General features: G+C 45.7%; 1 protein-coding gene across 7 annotated transcripts in view; it reads left to right on the top strand.

The window, feature by feature from the left end:
• Positions 1-1,752: 1,752 nt before the first annotated feature.
• Positions 1,753-8,033, top strand: part of TIAM2 (TIAM Rac1 associated GEF 2) — a 184,353-nt gene continuing 178,072 nt past the window's right edge. For 4 of the 7 annotated variants that reach the window (XM_064509128.1, XM_064509122.1, XM_064509127.1 and 1 more), the window contains exons 1-4: positions 1,753-1,927; positions 6,030-6,149; positions 6,518-6,771; positions 7,375-7,506. The gene's annotated coding sequence lies outside the window, so the exon portion shown is untranslated. The remainder of the gene's footprint in view (positions 1,928-6,029; positions 6,150-6,517; positions 6,772-7,374; positions 7,507-8,033) is intronic. The other 3 variants (XM_064509125.1, XM_026122235.2, XM_064509123.1) reach the window with 3 other exon arrangements.

Here is an 8,033-nt window from a genome sequence, read left to right as displayed (position 1 = left end):
TCTAAACATAATGGAAAAAAAGCCTGGTATTTGCCTGATACATCTTTTGTTTTGCAGGCAGTGAAAAATGATTATTCACTAATAGCTTTGCAAAGTTCGTTTGCTTCCTTCCATCAGTAAATGATGCCATCATATATATTCCTAGACAGTACACCTTGGTTAAACTCTCTGTGCAAGATCAGTAGGAAAAACCATACCTCTGTGAGATGCTGCTCACTTTAGTCTTAAAACCACTTGTGCTGCATATTAAAAGCATTCACAGCTGCTGTGCAGGCTTCTTCACTGAAAGGCCGTAATCACAACTGATCAAGTTAGTTTGCAGGGCAGGAGTGCTGTTAGTATACCTCGCTGACAACACACTTGTGTCCTGTTATGCACAGGTAGTTTTTTCCTGATAGAAAGCACTTGTTGGCCAGAAGACTGTATTGTCTCTTTACAGACAGTGATTCTGATGACTCCATTTCTCACTAGATACAGAAATGTAATTGAAGGCATGAAGCTAGCAAAAACCTCAAACTAATATAGAATGCTTTAGTGTATCGTCTAACTCTCCGAGGCTACCGTGATCCCATATGTCCTTTGCTTCTCACGCTGGCCTCCTGTAGAGATTCACTTCCATCCACAGTTTTGCTTTCTGACACAATGGACCTAGCTGCAGACAGGGTAAAGCCTGTCTGGGGAGGAGATGAAACTTTAAGGGTGGCCTGCAGCATGAACTAGTTGAGGAACAAAGGACCTCCACAAAGTTTGCCATGCTGCTCTCCAATTCAAAGAATATTTTTGATCTAGTCTTTTGATTAGATACACATTGTTCCCCTCGCACCTTTCCATTTCTCCTATTATGCTAGGTAAGCAATCTGGAGTAGGGGCTGTTCGTGGTTTTACAATGTCTTATTGCAGTGAGATCTTGTTGTATGATTAGGACTCGGGTGAATGGTAGTCCAGATAAATATAAATATGTATATTTAAAACTGAAGATCAATAAGCAAAAGCAAATCAAAACTTTTTTTTTGCTAATCAACTGCCCAAAAATAAAACCTCTCTTCCCCAAGCCCGTATCTCCCTTGGGGAGAGAATGACAGGGCTACCAGCTTAACAAATATTAGTTATGTAATACAGTGTACTAATGAGCCATGCTCACACAGCATAATAATAACAAATGCAATAGAAGAACTGAACATAGCAGAAAATTGCAGATGGTGTGCTTCTTGCTCAGTGCTCCTATGATTTGGCTTATGGGCAGAGTCCTACACCAGCTTTCTCTATGTGCTTATGAGCATTGCAACTGTGTTGCAGGAGTCGTTTCTTTACCCATTCTGCTGCTTACAGCCCCCTTTGAAGACCTCACCCGGTCGATTTCTCTTCCATTTCAAACCTCGCGGGTTTGAGGTTCCTCTTGTGTTTAATTTCTCCTGCTGCTCTTACTGACTAGCTAGGTAACTACAGACCTTGCAATAATTTTGCAAATAAACGAAGGAGAGCGTTAAAGCACAGCGGGCATTGCTCAGGCGAACGGAGGAGGACGAGAAGGCAGGCAGCTGGACCCTCGGTCCCTTGCCGGCGCTCCGAGGGCAGGTGAGCCGCCCAAGACGGCGCCCCGCCGGCGGAGAAGCGCAGCTGCCGGCTGCGAGGGGCCCCGCGCCCGGGCCGCCCCGGCTCCCCCAGCCCCGACGTGCGGACGCTCCGCGGTGCCGCCCTGCCCGGCGCGGCGCGGCGCGGAGGAGCCGCGGGGCGGGGTCAGGCCACGCTCCGAGCCGCCACCACCCCCGGCGGGAGGGAGGGAAGGGGCGGGCGGGGCAGCGGCGCCGCCGGTGCGGGCAGCGAAGTGGAGGCAGAAACTTCGCCGCCACGGAGCCGGGCGCGCCGCGCCGGGAAGGGCGCAGGGACAAAGTCCTCGGGGCTGCGGCGCTCCGCACCCGCCGGCGAGGTAAGGCGGAGCCCGGCCGGCGGGGGCAGGAGGGCTGCGAGCCCCCAGCGCGAGCGTGTGTGTGTGTGTGTGTGTGTGTGTGTGTGTGTGTGTGTGTGTGTGAGCGAGTGAGCGAGCGAGCGAGCGCTGCAGTCTCCTTTCTGTTGTTCATCCCGTGCGGGCTGGGCAGCTCCGCGGCTGCGGGACGGGGTCTCGCCGGTGGGCTCCGTGCGCTCCGCGCTGCTGCCCGCCCACCTCCGCCCGCCGGGGCAGCCCCGGGGCTGCCGGGGACCGCGGGGCGGCGGCGGCCGCTCCGGCCTCTTGGGCCGCCGAACAAAGGGCCGCGGCGCGCAGGGGTCCGCGCCCCGCGCAGGGCGGCGGAGCCCCGCGGCGGGCGGTGGCAGCGAGGGAGCTGCGGCGCCGCGGCCGCCTTTCGGCCCCGTACGGGGGGGAGCAGCCCGCTCGCTTCCCCCTGTTCCCGGGAGCCGGCTGGGCTCGGAAACGCGCCCCAGAGCCCGGCAGGGAGTAGCGGGAGCCCCCGGCGGTGGCCGGGGCCCTGGGGGCTGGGCTGGGGCCCTCGGTGACAAACGCGGTGGCTGCAGCTGCCCTGTCCCCTGCCCTGGGTGCTCCCCCGCCCTTAGCTGGGGACCTACTCGCTGATACAGGGGCACCCGGGCTCCCTCAGAGCCCCTTCAGCAGGTCAGGCAGCTGCTCCATGTGTCTTTCCACGCCGTGTTTCCTGATGAGTATTTACTTGAAGACCTTACTCTGTCACAGGTACTGTTTACAATGCAGGACTTAGCAGTCTGAGAAGCCGCAGATCAAAATTGTACTGAGAAGGAAAGGTTTGCTATTGTGAATCTTGGTTTAAAGATGATTGGGGGTGGGCTTTCAAAATGTGAGGTAGAAAGGGAAATAACATGGTTAGCAATGACAATTTTAAAAGGTTGAGCTCATGAAGGTGGTTTTGAGTCTGATGAAGGTGGTTTGATGAGGATAATTATACCAGATCCTTAAAGTGTGGAGTGAATTTTGCCTTTGTATATGCCCACAGGGCTTTTGTCACTTCTGAATGGATCTGTGCACACAAATCCAAGGGGGTCATTTGGCCCTGTTTGGGCTCCATGTAATAATGTTCTGTACACACCCCAAACTCCCACTGAAATGAAGTTAATAATTTACTTTAACACCAAGATCTGTGGTCATTCTCTTTAATCAGCTTTCAGTAAAGTTATACAGGAAAATCCCATTGGAACTGTTGGGATCTTTGTACATGCAAAGGATGTAATAAGAAGCTGGTATTTTGTATGACCTTTTTACGGCGATGTCCTTTTATGTGTCTTACACAAGTGAAACATACAGTTCTGGGCCTCAGTCCTCCAAGAACTTCTCTGTTTTTGCATTTACTTCTGTGAACAGTCCCCGTGGGAGGCATCCCCTGCTCCTGGAGAGGACTGGCTCTCTGTAGTCAGTGGAAACACAGACGTTCTTACTCCAGGTGCCCTTGCATTAGGACAGCTGGAGGTCCTCTCTCTTGTGCCAGTTTGTCTGATCCCCAGGAAAGCCAGCTTGGGGAGCTAATGTGGCAAAAAAGCTAACCTAGTCCAAAAGGCCTGGTAATTCTCTGCCCCTTCAGCTTTTGAGGTCAGGGTCCCTGTGGGTGCTGCAGAGCCCCAAGGCCAAGGCAGGAGAGGGCAGGGAGATGCGGGTGGGAATGGGACAGGGAGCAGTGCTGTTGTCTCCTTACTGTCAGTAGTGGTCAGATGAGCTGAGAGTAGCGGGGCTGAAACTACGGTGTCAGGGTATGGTGTTACTTCGAGTGGTTTAAACTGGCATAACTTGGTGCTGCCCTGGTTGCTTGTTCCGACTTCTGCCTCTTCTCCTCCTTCATGCCGGCACGAACCCTTACGTTGCCCTGTGGCGAACTGGATCTAGGAACTGAGCGAAACCCAGATTTAATTTTAACCTGGATCGCTTCCATGATCTAGTTCACTGGGGGGTAAGAGAAGAGGAAAGAGGGAGTGGGGAAGGTAGGGCTGCTTTTTTAAGCTGGCAGATCTTGGTATTGCTGCCAAAACTGCCTGTGGAGCTGCAGCGTGACGGTAGGTACTCCGAACCACCTCCCTCCCCCCGCCCCCCAGCCTGTTGTAGGGATTCTGTGTGTCACCTAGGGAGCCTTGCCTCCCCCGGTGAAAATGAGCCTTTGTAAATTACTCCATTAAGCTTAATGGAGTAGTTGTAACAGAAAAATTAAGCAAGTGCCCAAGTGTTTGCATAATTGTTGCTTTGGACAACAGTAAGCACCATAGGTAGTGCAGCAGAATGTGCAGTGTTTTATAAAAAGAATATTAGTTTGTAAGCTCCTGCAGGGAGCCGCTGTTCTTTACAAAGTGCGTCTGTCTAGCGCTTAATACCAAAGTGAGTTAGAAGTTGTAAAGGCTGTCATGACACATGTAGAAATAAGTAATTATCACATGGGCTTGTGACAGTAATGGGTGCTGATCCACCAAGTGAAATAGGCTGAGTGTGTTTCTCAATCCTGATGCTGGCTGAAAAGTAGAAATTGGTTTCCAGCATAAGGCAGCGAAGACCTCACTCCTGCCAAAGATGGGCAATACAGCCTTTCCCTGCTTGTTACACCATCCCTTGCGCTGGCTCTACTGGTTGTGTGGTGAGTCAGGTCAGGTCACTGATCAGGCTGAAAATTAGTTTTTCTCACAACCAAGAAGGCCATCAGTATACTGACTCCTCCTGTTTCAACACCTGTAATAGTGCGTCCTCAAGGCAGGAGGTGGAAATACATGACCAATGATAATCCTGTATTATTATTTTTTTTAATAGCCAGATATGCTTCCAAAACCTGCTTCTGTTAGCCAGATCGGAGCTATTTCACAGTCGGCTGGTGGTGTTACCACTTGTACTCTGAGTTCACTGCTGAAGACTTCAGCTTTGTGTGCCCTGAATTGCTTTTCGTGAGCTCCCTGCAGAGGGTGATGGGGATGCTCTGTCCTCAGTGTCCGTTCTACCCGGTATGCTTTAGTGAGCTGCTTCAGCTCTGTCTGCCAGCATTTGTGGTGCTGAGTTAAAGTCAGGTCTTGTGTTTTATGAAACATGGACGTGCAAATAGGGATCCTTCAGGCTGTTGTGAAACACCAGTTTAAAGACTGAGAGGGTTGCCTTGCCATTGAAAGAGAATGGTTAGATTCTGACAGTGCCCAAGTGAAATGTATTGCTTCTGAAAGTAGAATAGTAATAACATAATAATAATAGAATATAAAAGCTGCAACTGTTTCTGCAAATACTTTCAACTTCTCTGTGTGACTGTTTTTCCTCTATAAACTAAATTGCAGTGACTCAAAGTAATGCACTGGAAAAGTTTGGACAAATGCTAGCAATGAGATTATATAATACAATAGCTAAGGAATTTATTATGGAGGCTGTTCTTGATTCAAAGATGAAGGATTTTCCCTGGTGGATTGTGGATAGTTTATGGCTTCCTCCTCCCTCCCAAAAGCTTATGTATCGTATTGTGTAACCGCAGAGGTATATGCTTGCTCCTCTTCAGCAAATGGTTTGTGAGGCCTTTAATAGCAGTTGTAATGCTTGTAGTTTATTGCTTGGGATAGCATTAGCTGAAAATAGGTTTTTTGTCAGTGGCAATTAAAGTATGAGCACTCTTCTGTTTTTTATCTCTATTTCTTGTGGGCCATGGTACAGTGTTACCTTGTCTGGATTTAGAAGTGCTTCTACTGTCTGTAGACTTTGAGATAATGATTTAATAAGTAATCTTATTTCCTCCTTTCTCTCTTTAGAATTCTCCATTTCTTTGTTCATTTTAAAATCAATTTTATGAAAAAGTAATAAAATAAGAGTAATAAATAGACTGCATGTGTTTTTCTGATTGTTTTATCACATTTACCATGAATCAAATATGCTGTGGTATGCATTTTGCAAAGGAAATAGATGATGTTCAGAAGCCTTAAAAGTTTTGAGATCATGCAGAAGATTATAGCAAAGGAAGTAAGTTTGCTTTGCATTAGATGTAATGCTAGTCACTCATTTTTATTTTTTCATTCCTCTTGTGGTTGGTTTAGGAATCTTTTTCTTTTTTTTTCTTGCACAGGGTTTCATATTTTTAGGATATATGCGCTTATATCCAGAACTCCAGGAAAGCTGTGTTTTTCGGCAAACAAAAATGGCCTAATGCTAGTGGAATGAAGCGTGAGAATAAAACCCTCATCAGGTGCTTAACAGATGAGTAAACAATGTATTTTTTTTGCGGGCACTCAGTATCTTACTGCTGGTACCAGGTCAGCTTGTGTTTGTACTCGGCATCATAAAATAATAGGCTGCCACCTCTTTGCATGTGAGCTTCTTTAACTGTATTATGTTGCCACTGTATTTGGGTTTAAGAGCTGCAGAGTTACATAATAGCCTTACTGTACATGCATCTATAGTTTGTCAAATTTGACTGATTAATTATGCCCTGCTGTCACATAAAGTGTACAAATGATCAAAGAGAGCCTTGATTTTGAAGGAGTGAGCTTGCTAGGGTGTGATTTCTTTTGGCTTTGCTTTTTTCTTTTTTAATTTTATTGTTCTCAATCACAGGAGCTTAATGCAACTGAGCTGCAGCTGCCCATCCGCTACTCATGTCATTGCCATCCTTTTGTAAGTGATGGGAGAAAGTCTCAGCAGCCCTCTTGGCTGTCTTGTTGCCTCGTTCTGCTGTGTGGTTTGCTAAGGTGGTTTCATCCTTGCTGGCCTGCATCTTAATGGAGTTTTTCAACCATGTTAACTGATTGTGATAACTTGTGCCTGTCTAGACAGGGCCTTACTGTGTCTGATTGGATCCCAGCCTTGTGGTGTGTATCTCTGCCTGTTTCTTATAAATGCTAAGAAGAAAAAGTGCATGTTAATAGTGCGTAGTCTGTGTTTTGCTTTGTAATGTTAGTGTAAAATGTTTATAGATGTTTACTTTTTGCCTGGAGGAAAATAGTTTTAGTCAAATGTCTCTAGTATGCATTTAGAAGTGAACTTATTATCTTCAGTTAGGATTGAGAAGACAAATATTCTCTTTAAGGATATTAATTGGGACTCTACCAAAGTCAATTGCAAAAATTTGTTGCTCATTGAAGTCAGGAACCTTTTCTTGTATGTTGTAAACAAATTCCTTTCTCTGTATTGTTAACAGAAACTAAAAGCAAGAGAAATCAAAGATTGACTGTTCTTGCTACTTATTTTCCTTCCTTTCTACTTTTTGGAAGTCAAATAAGGTGAATTTGTCACTCTCACATATTTAGGCATTGTAGAGGAAAGTTTGTATAAAAAATAGTTTTCTATTGTAATAATAAAAAAGTGTTTATTTCTGATTGTCTTTAGAGAAGCCAATCTTTACAAAATACAAATTTTGAGATAATTTGAGATGATGATAAAGTCTGTCATCTTTTTCTTCTTCCTTTCCTCAGAAAAAAAAAGAGATTGAGATTTTTGAAGTCTCTTAAACAAAGAGAAGCAAAGAGAAACAACGAAAAAAAATCTTTGGAGATGAATTGTCTTACGGTTTTGATCCTTGACATACAACGGAAGATGATACAAATGTACATGCTTTTCAATAGTCCTTACTAGTTAATATTTTAAACTCTGTATTGTGGTAACAACTGCTTCTGTTTTCCTTATACTGTTCGAAAATATGTAGGGAAAGGAAATATGTCAAGAAGTTAGCAGGCCCTTTTGGTCCGTTGCAGAAATGGGAAGTAAGACTGTAGCTGGAGCTGGGAAAAGCAATCGCAACTTAGTTTGTGTGCTGTGCCTGCCCAAAGGAAATTCCTACTTTATAGCAAGAGAGTGGCCAAGGACCAGAGCATATTATTCTAATTAAATCATTTAGTTTGCATCATCACCATCCTAAAGACAGTGTGCATTTTAGCTAAATATAAAAATGAGATTTATAGATGCATTCTGCAGGGATACCATAAAGAGTTTAGATATCTACATGCCATAATGTCTCCTTCAGTTAATGCTGTAAAATTTAAATCGCTGATTTGTTTTGATATCGGTCACTTGAAAATGCTCTTAAAAATATCTTCTCTTCAGGAATAAGAGGCATTCTTATGTGCTTTAACTG

This window comes from Dromaius novaehollandiae, chromosome 3, assembly GCF_036370855.1.
Source record: "Dromaius novaehollandiae isolate bDroNov1 chromosome 3, bDroNov1.hap1, whole genome shotgun sequence".
Taxonomy (NCBI): domain Eukaryota; kingdom Metazoa; phylum Chordata; class Aves; order Casuariiformes; family Dromaiidae; genus Dromaius; species Dromaius novaehollandiae.
The sequence above is the reverse complement of the archived record's forward strand: the minus strand, read 5'-3'. Positions and strand labels throughout refer to the sequence as shown.